Below are 14,612 nucleotides of genomic sequence, written 5' to 3' on the forward strand. Positions count from 1 at the left end.
GACTCGCTTTGTGCCATCAATCTTGACTTTATTCACATTTCTGGGAGGTAACGGTGGCTTCTATGTTTAATAACACGTAAGCAACTGTATTTATAGCATTAGGGGCTCTTCATGGATTTGATTTAAACTGCTAGGTTTGGATCAGCAACAGTGATGGTCTTGATTGGAGTTAGTTCGTGATTCTGTTTAAATAGCTTTACAGTGGTACTTTGAGATACGAGCTTAATTCGTTCCGGGACTGAGCTCGTATGTCGATTTTCTCATAACTCAAATGAACTTTTCCCGTTGAAATGAACTAAAAACAAATTAATTCGTTCCAAGCCTCCGAAAAAACACCAAAAACAGGATATTGGATTGGAAAAAAATGTTTGATTTGTTCTAATTCACCATCTATTAACAAAGTAACACATAACTAGTGGTTTAATAGTATAATAAAATGTGTTTAATAGAACTAAAATTAGACGAATTTTGCGGAGGGTAGAGAGGGGGGGGGGGGCTTTTTGCATGGCAACGCGCTCGTAACATAACAAACAAATTGAAATGAACTTGGATTACAACGCAGACACACAAAAATAAATTTAATCTAACCATATACTAAATTTAATTCTGATTTTATTTTAAATTTTGATACCTTTCTTCTCCCTCTCTTCTTCTCCCTTGGCTCTTTTTGCCCCGCCTCCACCCTGACTTTCAGATGCAACCTATCGAAGGGTTGTTTGCTTTTGTATTGCCTTCAAAATATTCTCAAAATGATGCAAACAAATGTCCTCACAATAGAATAACGCACGACCATTTGGCAAAGAGAAGTAGTATATACGCCATTCGCACTGACTAACGGGAAAAAAACACTGAAAAAATTGGACTATAGATTAAAATGTGGAAAAGGAGGTTTTACATATTTCGATTTGCATTACTGCCACTTTGTTGTACTTACTATATTGATTGTGCGTGAGCAATTTTAGAACTTTTGGGTTATTTTAACACAAAAACATAGTGGTACTAATTCAAATATACAACTTGTCTTTGAAACTTTTGAAAAAAGACAACTCTATTATACGTACGTGACATTTCCGTGCTTAACAAGTACGCCAAGCAAGGAATCTCGTGCCGCTTCCAGCCGTCTCGGGAGCTGATTATTTCCAACCGCTAAGTTTGGGGCGATACGAAGGAGGTCCACGGGCTTGACGCATTCTCTGATTGCTTACAAAGGTCCCCTTCTCGCTAATAATTTGGCATTCGCGAGGGAGGCGGCGCAAGGGCGGGAGCGGTCCACTTCATTTGGCTTAACGCGGGCTGCGAAAGGCAATGTTGATTACGAGGGGGACGGTGTTTAGAAATGCGAGGGAGCGCGGATAAAGAATTTGAATTCCTGGCAGGACTATCAGTAAAGGTTATGAAGCTGTTGTTGATGCATCCATTTGTCGTGGCTGTATGCAGCGTTGTGACATTTATCAAGCATGTCCAGTTAAATGTCACCCAGAGAGGTAGCTCGCCGTCCTGTCCCTAATTAGGACCCTGAAAGTCATTCTCAAAGTCCCACTCCCCCACTCCGGGACAACATTGATCTCTTTCTTTACTGTCCCTTGTATATTCAGCACCTTGGCAGGGAGTGCATGTTGAGCTAACTTTGTGCTTTAACAATTGATTCTGTGATGGGGATAAAGTGCAGACAAATGGGGAGGGATGTAGGCCATCCGTCACCGACGCGGGGCTCATTGTTTGCAGATTGCAACCTACGGGGGAGCCGCTCTGTTCCCCCCCCAGCGGGATCCGCAAATCACTGGCTCGTCGGTAGCCGGGCCCGAACTGGGAATTGTCGGGGGGGAAAAAGCGGGACGCGGAAGCCCCAGCTGGAAAGAACAAAATGCCGAGCTTGTACAACGCGCTCCAGCTCCCTTGATCACAAGACCCCGTTTCATAGGCCAGACTTTGAAATTGATTTCAAGCGGGGAGTCGAGAACATAATAGAAACGAGGGTATGAAATACCATACAAGAAAATGTCAGCGGTTATGCTATTGAACATGCATTTTGTTGAAAGTCAAACGTCTTGCCATTTTGACCATTTTGTCTATCACAATACCGCTAAATTTACAGTGGTACCTCAACATACGAGAAAAATTTTGGGCAAATATTTATCTTGAGATACAAGACAAATTTTGATATATGAGCAGACAGCGGACGCGAGAGCCTGCTCGCAACTCCCTCTTTGTAATGTCTCTACGAGCACTGGGCGGAGCGTTGCATTTTTTTCAGGGTTTTTTTCCGTTTATCAGTGCGAATGGCGTATATACTACTTCTCGTTGGCAAGTGGTCGTACGTTATCCTATTGTGAGGACATTTGTGTGCATCATTTTGGGAATATTTTGAGGGGAACACTAACTCAAACAACCCTCGATATTGACTGAAAGTCAGTGTGGGGGGCGGGGCAAAAAGAGCCAACCCGGGAGAAGAAAGGTATCAAAATAATTAAATGAGTGTGTCTGCATCGTAATACAAGTTCATTTAAATTTGTTTATGTTATGTTATGAGCGCCTTGCCGTGCAAGAATTCCTCCCCCTCGCTCTGTCCATCTCTCTATCTCCCCCTTCGAAATCTGTATAATTTTAGTACTATTAAACACATTTTAGTACAATTAAACCACTAGTTACATGTTACTTTGTAAATAGATGGCGAATTAGAACAAATAAAACATTTTTTTCCAATCCAATATCCTGTTTTTGGTGTTTTTTTCAGAGGGTTGGAATGATCATTATTTTCTCGACCTTCGTTGTTGTTATCCTAAGTTCTGTCGGTCTCAAAACCCGCAAAGTCAGATTAAACGCCAGGTGCATTATTTCTGACCGTGACGTCATTCTCTCGATGCAGTCTGGGACGACGCCAACGCGGGATTGTTTTTTTTTTCTCGGGAAGACTGCAGTGAAGAACAACACGACTATACGGGAGTGAGCTTTTAATGGGGATGTTGCATTAATGTGGAGTGAGCTATCCCACTGGTAAGTATCAGGAGACCTCCTACCTGCATTGAGAGATAGAGCCAAAAACAGAGCCAAGGACTCAAGGGGGTGGAGAGAATCTGAAGCTTTGAGATTGATGATAGTTAGGGCCCGCGAAAAAAGTGAGTTTGCTTTTTCCAAACTTAGTATGGTCTATACCTCGATGGTGGAGTCGTAGCTATTCCTTGTTGCCACATGTTTGTTCGGTACATGGCAAACAGAAATGTGTACGTTCTACGCGCAGTTTTTGGTGTTGCTGCTGGAAGCACTCAAATAATTCATTGGATTATCACGCTTTGGCAGGAAGGTGATCATTCCTCATTGGTTCTGGCTTATCCCAATAGAGTGGGAGTAGCCAGAGTGCGAAGATACGAGCAGGTTTTTACAAATGCAAGACCGCTTGTTTTTGTTGGCGTCAACAAAACCAGTCGGTAGTCAGCAAGCACTTTTCCAAAGTCAACGTCTGGCTGCAAAATATATTTGGGCAAAAAGTTGTAAGTAGATTGGGATTGCTAAATGCGTGCCTAGTTAAGGCAATACGTTTACGTTTGACATGCTGTAAAACATACCTTCAGGGTATAAAACACTCAATTTCAATGTTTCAGCGAATGAAAAGTCTTTCATTTATTTAATGATACTGAATGTGAAATGAGAATTTGCGAATACAAGAATGTTTGGTTGTTCAATGATCATATAGTATGGCCTGTATTGGTCAAACAAAATTAGAATGAAGTTTAGTGTAAGATTAGATTAAGCTTAATTTTGAGTGTGTCTGCATCGTAATAGAAGTTCATTTAAATTAGTTTATGTTATGTTACGATAGCGTTGCCGTACAAAAAGCCCCCCCTCCCCATCTATGTCCGTCTCTCTCTCTCTCTCTCTCTCTCTCTCTCTCTCTCTCTCTCTCTCTCTCTCTCTCTCTCTCTCTCTCTCCCCTCTTCGAAATCTGTATAATTTTAGTACTGTTAAACACATTTTAGTAATATGTTAGTTATGTGTTACTTTGTTAATATATGGCGAATTAGAATAAATACATTTTTTCCAATCCAATATCCTGTTTTTGCTGTTTTTTCAGAAGGTTGGAACGAATTAATTTGTTTTTATTTCATTTCAATGGGAAACGTTCGTTTGAGTTACGAGAAAATTGACATACGAGCTCAGTCCCGGAACGAATTAATCTCGTATCTCGAGGTGCCACTGTATACAGAGAGGTTTTTCACAAGAACGCTGATATGCTTCATCCCCTCATCCTCAATCTTGATCGGCCTCTTCTTCTGTCTTTCCAGAAGCTCTCTAAATACTCTCTCTCTCTCTCTCTTTGCTAATCCACTTTTCTTCATCAGTTATTAAAAGCTGTCAAACCCAGGTTGGCCTTCACTCCATCATCCCTAGGTGTTCCCGGCACTTGGCGCGGTCTGGAGGATGGCTAGTATACCGTACACCATCTATTAGACGCAAACTACGCCTGCCTAATGTATGTGAGGAATATTCATTCAGTCTCACTGAGTACTTTTTTTTAACTATCAATTAGCATATTGCTAAAGAGGTACATTTGCTATGTATGGTTTGTTGCCCAGGAGCTTGCTCTAATAGCCCACTGGAGAAGAAGTGCTGAGGTTCGTGGGTTGATGGCCAGAGCCCAATGTCAGGAATCGGCCCAGCAATCATTTATCAGATTTTTTAAAGACGTCTCCAGACGGGGAATATTAACAAGTGCATTTAGCCGGGCTACAATTTCCAAGTATCTTTGCCAGAGCTATTTTTAGAGGCGGACCCGCGTCGGTCGGGGGGCCGAGTCGGGGGATCGGAGGTCTTAAGTGGGGACACAATATGCCTCAGTCAATTAACACGGTTGCCATGCCGCTGAGCTGCATCCATACATCATTCTGAGAGGGGTTTAAATTGAAAAACTGACACTGCCTTAAGTGATGGCGTTTTCAAGCCATCGTATTTATGTGTACGGCATTGCCAAGCTATTACACAAATCCATCATTGGGTTATTGGTTGCGCTATTTGTAAAAGCAGCTTGACAGGACAATATTCAACAAGTTGAAAGTCGTATTAGGTCCAAACGATAACTAGGCCACTTGGTGAGAATGTGGTTTATAATTTCTCCGATTAAAAGCCAACAAGGGGTAGTTTTGTGTCTTGGGGATTTATGGGTTTCAATTTGACAGCTAATTTTGTCTTGTTGTCTAGTAACATTTTCAATGTCTTTCTCACAAATATTTTTGGGGAAGGAACAGCATAGTGACGTTTATTGCCTTTATTATCTCATTCAGTCTTACAGTTCATTTTCCTCAAGAGCTAATTAAAATGGGTTAGCATTTTTTAAAGTTAATAGACGAGGGAGTCTCCACTTCAGTGAGTTTTGGACAGTCCCAGAGGCTAAAAAATGTATTTACCATAATGCTCGCTGCGTTTTGCAAAGGAAATGCTGGCTTTCTCTCTTTGTTTTAGCAGCTGAATCTGGGTCATCTAAATGAAAATCCACTTTCATTATGTCAATGTCAAACTACCACCTGTTTCAGTGTGACTCCACCTGCTGTTGTAATAAAGTGCTATAATGTCAGACAGATTTTGTGCAAAGGCAGACTATAATTACTAATTTCACGCCACATCTTTGCATTTTAATCTTCCCCCGTTTTTTTCGACCGCCAGGGCCAAATGACCCCGGGTTCAGAAGCTCCGGACCATATGGCTCCGTCTCCGAGAGGAGCTGGAAATGGAAGAGCGGCGCAAATACGCCAAGGATGCCCAACATATATTGGCAGATGGTGCGAGACCAGAGCGGGAACGTTGAGAAGCAGACTGAGAAAAATGACCTTGCACCCGGTACTTGGAAGCAGGGCAAAAAGATGCGGCGCAGAGGTGCTCGACTTGTAAATGATGCGCTTTTACGATGGAGGCGACAGGGAGCGGTCGCAGGTGTGGACAAACTGAGCACTAGCTTTGTAGGGCAGAAGACAGAGAACTTTGGACTTAAAAGCAACTACAGTGGTACCTCGACATACGAGCAATTTGAGATACGAGTAAAATTTTAAGCAGATATTTATCTTGAGATACGAGACAAATTTTGATATACGAGCAGACAGCGGATGCGAAAGGCTGCTCATAAGAACATCATGGCCACTGTCTATCTCAGCTCTGTCAGAACTGGGTTCAGGGTGTAGAACTGTTCTGGCCTGGGTAAGGAGTCCGTCCTATTCATAACCATTCTTTCTGGACTTGGCTGCAGAAAGAAAAACTTCCCGTGACGTCAACTTTACGCATGGCCAAGTGGTGCGTATGCATATTTCCGTTGAGTCAATAAAGTCTTGTTGCCACGCGAAGGACGCGCCCGCCAGATGAGCTATTGTCATTGCAGGGGCGTCACACGGCCCAGAGAGCGAATGACACGTGCGAGAAGGACACAAAGGCGGGAAGAGAAGCAGCGAGGTGGCCTCGGCCTTGTCCCCGGCACCGGGGGGAAATCTCCCAACTCCAAGGTTAATTAAGCAATGGAAATGAGATCAAGAAGCTTTTCCTTTCTGACTCATTAACCAATTACAATGCTTCTTCTAAACACTCTGGGACTCATCTCAGATGGCGGAATTATTGTCGGAAGATCAACAATTAAGAGACTGCCGCCAACCAATGTCCGTGGGGCCAATGCCACCAACAATTCTGCGTGTGCGGTCGATTGGTCGCCGTTTTTTTGGTCGCCGTCTTTTGGTCGCGGCCTTTTGGTCGCCCGGACCGCGACAACGGGCGACCAAAAGACCGGTGACCAAAAGACAGACGACCAAAAGACCGGCGACCAAAAGACCAACGACCAAAAGACCGGCGACAAAACAAGGTATAACAATCAAAATGTGTCTCGTATTTCAAGATAAATATCTTCTCAAAATTTTACTCATATCTCAAATCTTGTGCGGTTGATTGGTCGCAATAAAAGTCCGGGAAATTTGCAGCTTTTCTTTAGCCTAATAATGACTAGGGCATTAAGTATGACTAAATAGTAATTCGCAGTTTGTATTTAGGGAATTTGAGCAACGATTTAAATAGTAATTATCAATAACCTTCCGGGCGACCAAAAGACCAGCGACTAAAAGATCGGCGACCAAAAGACCGGCGACCAATCGACCGTGTACCCAATTCTGGAGGTTGTTTTATTATTTTTTGGATTTTTCGCTAGTGCCAGTCTAGCAGTTTCTGTTTCAAAACCAGCTAATAGAGTGACTGATGTAGCCGCAAACACAATGTCCTTGGCGGAGGTGATAATTAATTCTACTCAACAACCGGCACTGCGGCACTGGACAAAAAAAGAGCTCATTTTGTGAATTTGTGGATTGGCTGCTTGTTCATATATTTGGGCCGAAGGATGCTTTGTGTTGTTATTTAAACTCTGGGGGTGAAGGAGGAGGAAAAAGGGCAAAAGACAGACGAGATAAATTCAGCGCATCTCTCTCTCTACTGCTGTTCATTTGTCTCAATTAGTCGGCATACTTTTGCAATGTACTTCTTTTTTTGGGAAGTTGAGAAACAGATCTTTTATTCTAGTGGAATTGAAGTGCTCTCCGCAGTAGGCCTTTTAACGGAATCACCTTTTACACTAGAAGTCGGAGTAAGGTTATTAATTAAAAGAAAAAAAATAGGCATACGTTTGCTCGTATATTTTTTTTTCCTCTTGTGGACTACGAAACAGGAGCTGGAGCAGCTGGTTGGTCAACTCATGTTTTTTACACCCCACTGAGCTGCCAATTCCGTACACACATGCACAACAAACATCTAAGAATAAAAACTTGCTTTTAGTTAGCATTTTAGATTGGATTATAAACCAGATCAGGTTTTTCTCGGCAGGTTATTCGCATTTTGCTCGATGCAATTCCATACCTGTCAACCTCTGCCGATAACTGCCCTTTATAAATGATTATGATTCCCCTTACAAACCCCCCAAAAACCTTACAAACACCGTACGAGTCGTATTAAAAGTGTATAGATGTATATTAAATTTCCTGATTTTCCCCCTTTTAAATCAATTGTAAATTTTAAATCATTTTTTCTGTGTTTTTAGTTCAAAAATCATTTTGTCAAATCTAAAAATATATTTTAAAAAGCTAAAATAAACATTGTTTTAGATCTATTAAAAAACTGAATACTCAAGGCTTTTAATCCAGTTCTTTTAATCCATTTATTTAAAAAAATCTAAATATGATATCTAAAATGGTCCGGCCCACATGAAATCGAGTTGACGTTAACGCGGCCTGCGAACCAACCCGAGTCTGACACCCCTGCATTAACAGCACTCAACAACCAATGATGTGCGAGGAGGGCTAAAAGCGAACTAAGGTTTTTTTGGGGGGCGACATTACATTATATCGAAGCCAACCATCGCTTGCCCGCTGCATTCTCCCTCGTCTAATCCCTGTTATCTATTTGATTGACCAACCCCTTTAATCACAAACTATCTGGCAAATGGAAATAACAGGAGCCGCATAATTAGCAGTTAGATAATAGTTGGCTTGGAACAACTTCAGTTAATAGACTAGGACGGTTGGCTTTCATCACTTCTTACGTCCACGCATGCAGATGTACAATCAACGCCAGGTAGCAAGCTGTCGGGTGGGCTTGTTTTTCTTTATAAATTCAGTCGCGTACTCCCCCGCTAACTGCAAACACGTCAACCTATAGAGCGGCTCATTAGCATGAGTAAATGAGTCACCGATTTAGTCTGTTTAGAGAGTGATTACGTGGTAAACAAAGACAAATTGATCAAAAACAAAGCAATGCAAAGGTGCCGATGTACAAAACGTGACAAAAGACAGACGGCTTGAATCATGTGTATTGACGACAAAGCCGGTAAAACTGCCAGTTTGATTAATATCGTCTAAATTAGAGCAAAGCGAAGTCACTGGCATTGTTCGGAGATTTGAATTCCTAACTGCATTCTCTGCTAAACCGTTGGGTTAAAACCAAAACAGTTTTGAACAAACCAGGTGACAGTTTGCGTCGCATGGGCTTTGCCAACACCGGAATTTAAAAGCTGCTATGAAATAGGGAAGCATGTCAAAACATTTTCGTTTCCCAGAATCCCGCAAGGTGATCAGAACGGGCGACCAAACGCAGACGAGTGGGGAAACGGATGGCAACAAAGCGACAAAGGACGGCTACAAATTGATTCCAATTAAAGGCGCTTACAGAAACATGATCAAATGAAGAATTTTGGCCGCTCGTCACAGATTTCCGGCGAGTATCCAATTGGAGGGTGTGTTCCCGAGAGACGCAGATGGGACGCTCTCTCCGCATGATTTCTCGCCGCATTCTGCGGCCCGTTTTAGTGCCAGAGCGTCTCGCGTCCGCAACAACTACTCTTTCATTAATCATCTGCACGTGGAAATTAGGCATGAAATGGGGCGTAAAAACTTGGAATGCGGTCCTTTCGCCGCCGCATCCCCCCGTCATTAATGGGACGATGAAAGAACGTTAACGAGCTTTTGTCCGTTTCTGGACGGCGCAAATGTCAGCGGTGCTCACTCAACGTAGACGTTAAGATGTTTGCTTTTGGAAATACAGTGGTACCTCGACATACGAGTGCCCCGACTTACGAGAAATTTGAGATACGAGTGAAATTTTGAGCAAATATTTATCTTGAGATACGAGACAAATTTTGATATACGAGCAGACAGCAGACGCGAGACGCTGCTCATCATAGACACTGTCTTTCAGGTCGCAACTTCCTCGTGTAATGTCTCTGCGAGCACTGGGCGGAGCGTTGCATTTTTTTCAGTGTTTTTTTTCCCGTTAGTCAGTGCAAATGGCGGAGCTTGTTCGCTAATATGAGAGGAGTATATACTACTTCTCATTGACAAGTGGTCGTGCGTTATCCTATTGTGAGGACATTTGTGTGCATCATTTTGAAAGGTATCAAAATTTAAACAAAATTAGAATTAAGTTTAGTGTAAGGTTAGTTTAAACTTACTTTTGAGTGTGTCTGCATCGTAATCCAAGTTCATTTAAATTTGTTTATGTTATGTTACGAGTGCGTTGCCGTGCAAAAAGTCTCTCCATCTAATTTTAGTACTAGTAAACACATTTTAGTACTATTAAACCACTAGTTCTTTGTTACTTTGTTAATAGATGGTGAATTAGAACAAATACAAATGTTTTTCCAATCCAATATCCTGTTTTGGGTGTTTTTTCAGAGGGTGGGAACGAATTAATTTGTTTTTAGTTCATTTCTATGGGAAACGTTCGTTTGAATTACAAGAAAATCGACATACGAGCTCAGTCCCGGAACGCATTAAGCTTGTATCTCGAGCTACCACTGTAACTGTATATTTCCTCGTATTATCTGCTTTAAAATCATACCTTATTGAGCTTGGCCTGACTAGACTGCCTTACCCTTAAGATTAACATTTCACCAAGCAGCTTATTAGAGCAATTCATCAAATCAGTGGGCAGTGCTGATTAAATCAACTTGGTAATAAATGGAATGATCTAAAGGCTTCTGACACCACGGGTCCTCGCAGCCCACCTGCCTGATTAGGAGGCAATTTATCCCATAGCTATCCACAAAGCCTCGCCTTTTAATTGGGACAGGGATGAGAATGTCATACTGTTTTCCCCAACGGCACGACCTGCAGGGTCTTGATGAAAGATCTCGGAGCATCAATTTAGCACCATGATGTGACAATTGGCCTGTTAACTGACTTTTCTTTGGCGAGCTCAGGACAAACTATGGGGAATTTCACCAACAGAAGTCATACTTTAATAAGTCCTTTAGTCCAAAATCCAGTTTTTTGCACGGCAACGCGCTCGTAACATAACATAAACAAATTTAAATGAACTTGGATTACGATGCAGACACACTCAAAAATAAGTTGAATCAAACCTAACACTAAACTTAATTCTAATTTTGTTTGACATTTTGATACCTTTCTTCTCCCAGGTTGGCTCTTTTTGCCCCGCCTCCACCCTGACTTTCAGATTCAACCTATCGAGGGTTGTTTGCTTTTGTATTCCCTTCAAAATATTCCCAAATTGATGCACACAAATATCCTCACAATACGATAGCGCACGACCACTTGCCAACGAGAAGTAGTATATTCGCCATTCGCACTGACTAACGGGAAAAAAACACTGAAAAAATGCAACGCTCCGCCTAGTGCTTGCAGAGACATTACAAAGAGGGAGTTGCGACCAGAAAGACAGTGTCCATGATGTTCTTATGAGCAGCATCTCACGTCCGCCGTCTGCTCGTATATCAAAATTAGTCTCGTATCTCAAGACAAATATTTGCCTGAAATTTTACTCGTATCTCGAATTGCTCGTATGTCGGGCCACTCGTATGTCGAGGTACGATATGACCTTGAAATGAACGAGCCTGCATTTATTCAGATTTTTTTAGCTGCGCGTTAGTAAAAGAATGTGAAAAATGCGAGGGGTAGTAGTAGTAGTAGTTTGCGGCTTTTTACTAAGCTATTAAATGTTTGCTTTATAATTTAACCATGGAAAATGCAATTGGCCTTGGGCACAAACAACATTTATTGGATTAGTGAAGTTTTTCCACAATAGCTCCCTGTTCAATTGTGAAACGTTAATTGCGAGGACTAAGAAGCGTCACAAAATTTTATTTTCCGGCACTTTGCAAAGCATTTAAAGTACTTTAAGCGCAAGGTTAGCATGTTCCAATCTCGGCGGCGAGAGTCTCCCACGTCTTTGCTTTTTAGCGTAAACGCAATCTAAAGCCAAACAATATATTTTTCAAATTGATTCATTATCACTAATTAATGAGCCCAGGTCTGAATCATCAAAGTGAATTAACAAAACATCCATCATACATCTAACAAGATTAAAGCTTTAATTAGGCCTTAATGTGATTGATGGCACATGAGAGAGCCCGAAGATCTCAATTGAGTTTTTCCCGACATTTTACCCGACATTTTTTTTTTAAAAGCTTCAAAACGTGACGTAGTAGATCGACGGCTATCGCCCTAGCGGCGGTTGACGCGGAAGAGCAGGCAAAATATGGCAGCCTTTTGCCTCCCTAATTATCAGTCGCCATATTGGCTCTTGCCGTGAAGGGAGGAGGTAATTTTGTTGCAGGGTCCTTTTGGGAAATTAATTCATTTTACTGATGTGACTCGGTAATTACAGTGACATCAAGGTTAATTGGCAAATCTGTATTGCGCGGGTGGCGTCAAGGAAACGTGTTCTCTAAACGCTGGTCGGTAGACAACATAGGTAAACACACTTCCATCACGTGTGCACTTTGGTCCTCGCCAAAGACGAATTCAACAAGCTGAGCCAATGAATAAACAAAGCAAATGAATGCCATCAAACTTTTTGATAAAGTGGTACCTCGACATACGAGTGCCCCGACATACGAGCAATTTAAGATACGAGTAACATTTTTATCAGATATTTACCTTGAGATACAAGACAAATTTTGATATGAGCGTACGTGAGAGACTGCTTATAAGAACATCATGGCCACTGTCTCTCTCCCCCCGCAACTCCCTCGTGTAATGTCTCTCTGGTCGCAACTCCCTCTTTGTAATGTCTCTGCGAGCACTGGGCGGAGCATTGCATTTTTTCTGTGTTTTTTTCCCCGTTAGTCAGTGCAAATGGCGGATCGATCACTAATATGAGTATATACTACTTCTCATTGGCAAGCGGTCGTGCGTTGTCCTATTGTGAGGACATTTGTGTGCATCATTTTGGGAATATTTTGAAGTTAAGACAAAAGCAAACAACCCTCGATAGGTTGCATCTGAAAGTCAGTGTGGAGGCGGGGCAAATAGAGCCAAGCCGGGGGAAAAGAAAGGTATCAAAATGTCAAACAAATTACAAATAAATTTAGTGTTAAATTAGATTAAATTTAATTCTGAGTGTCTCTGCATCGTAATCCAATATCATTTAAATTTGTTTATGTTATGTTACGACCGCGTTACGGTGCAAAAAGTATATTCGGGTGCGATTTATAATCTGAAAACCCCCATATTTGAGTATTGATTGATTTGCTTTCATTTAAATACAAAAATAGCATATGTTGGCCCAATTTCCAGAGATATTAAGCATTTTAGGCTTACGCGACTTATATTCGGGTGCGATTTATAATCTGAAAACCCCCGTTAAAAGGTTTCATTTATCAATTTTACATGATCAAGGGACGAAATGAGCGCTTTTCTTGGTAAAAGGCCAAAAATGACAGCGTAAAAGTTTATTACAAAGCGAGGCAAAGTCATCAGGGCCAAACCTGAGAAATCATTATTAGAAAATTGAAGTCATTTGTTCCCGCAGGAGCAAATCAACAAGCGAGCCCTCATTAACAGACCACAAGAAGGCTGCCAAAAGGCGGTCGTTAAAGACGAATTGAAAGTTGCGCAAATATAAGCGCTGATATGCAATCTCCCGCTCTGGCCCTTTTTTTTCTTCCCCTGGAATAATTTGAATCGAATTATTTTTGCTGGCGTGTCCTCGTCGGCGGTACACTTTGATATCTTCCTTAATTTGTGGGTTTTTGTTGTCCTCATTTAGCGGGAGCCGGCTGAGCGGATTCCTCCAGACGATATTGCTTTTTCTGTCAACGGTGCATGAATCATCCAGGCCAGAAAAAAACAAAAAAATAACAACGCAGTTTTCTACGTTTTTGCTGCCGCGTGATTTGTCATAAAGCGTTTTGGGGGAAAGTGCAGACGGCGTCAAACACAATTAAAGGTAATCAAACAAAACCCTGACAACTTAACAAGCCCGCCGAGGCGTGTTGACATGTCGTGGCACTTAAAGGACTTTGATTTTTTTGAACGTTTTGTTTGCACTCATCTTGTCCAAATGGACAGAAAAACGCCGATACGAGACACTTGCGTAAACATCATTTCCGATTATCAAGGTGCCAACTTGCGCACCGTACTTTCACGACTATACGGCGAATCGTATTTTTAGCCGCAGTGTCAATAACGAGTGCTAATTCTGTATTTTACACACACAAAGGACGCACCGTTTTTATAGACGCAGCCAGGCATGGCAAAACATACAACACCTTAAACATACACGCTACACCCACACGCTAAAAACACATTTTTGAAAAGGCAACAGAGGCAAAACTGAGTTCGGTTGTACTTTATTGTACCGTAACTATCACTTATTTAGGTCTTTTGCCGAGTAAACGCAGCTTATGGAGAAGCACCACCAATTTCGTCACATGCAGTTTCTGGGTGTGATGACAAGTAGGCTTTTTGTGTTGTTGATAATGACGACAGGGCCTATGTCCGATTATTATTTAGCCATTTTACAATGTACTCACGTCATCATCACCCACAAATCCATCAAAGTCGTCATTTTCTGTGTCCGAATTGAAAAATTGTTCAAATGAGTCATCAAAAACGCTGAGTTTTATACGTTCGTCGAGGCGGCCACAATCCATTCGCAAATAGTAGCTAGCGTAACTATTCCGGGGCTGTGTTCCATGCTTCGCAAGGCTGTGTTGATGCTGATCGCCAGGCCACAATCCATTCGCAAATAGTAGCTAGCGTAACTATTTCAATGCTGCCTTCTATGCATCGTAAAGCTGTGTTGATGTCGATCACCAGGCCACAATCCATTGGGTGTATTGACAAAAAAACTATATATCCCAG

At 41.8% G+C, this 14,612-nt stretch overlaps 1 long non-coding RNA gene across 2 annotated transcripts in view; it reads right to left on the reverse strand.

Annotated features, from left to right (window-relative positions):
• Window positions 1-1,277, reverse strand: part of LOC144068995 (uncharacterized) — a 42,698-nt gene extending 41,421 nt beyond the window's left edge. For both annotated transcript variants that reach the window (XR_013298357.1, XR_013298356.1), the window contains exon 1: window positions 1,062-1,277. This is a non-coding gene — a long non-coding RNA (uncharacterized LOC144068995). The remainder of the gene's footprint in view (window positions 1-1,061) is intronic.
• Window positions 1,278-14,612: the final 13,335 nt, after the last annotated feature.

Source organism: Stigmatopora argus, chromosome 23, assembly GCF_051989625.1.
Source record: "Stigmatopora argus isolate UIUO_Sarg chromosome 23, RoL_Sarg_1.0, whole genome shotgun sequence".
NCBI classification, from domain to species: domain Eukaryota; kingdom Metazoa; phylum Chordata; class Actinopteri; order Syngnathiformes; family Syngnathidae; genus Stigmatopora; species Stigmatopora argus.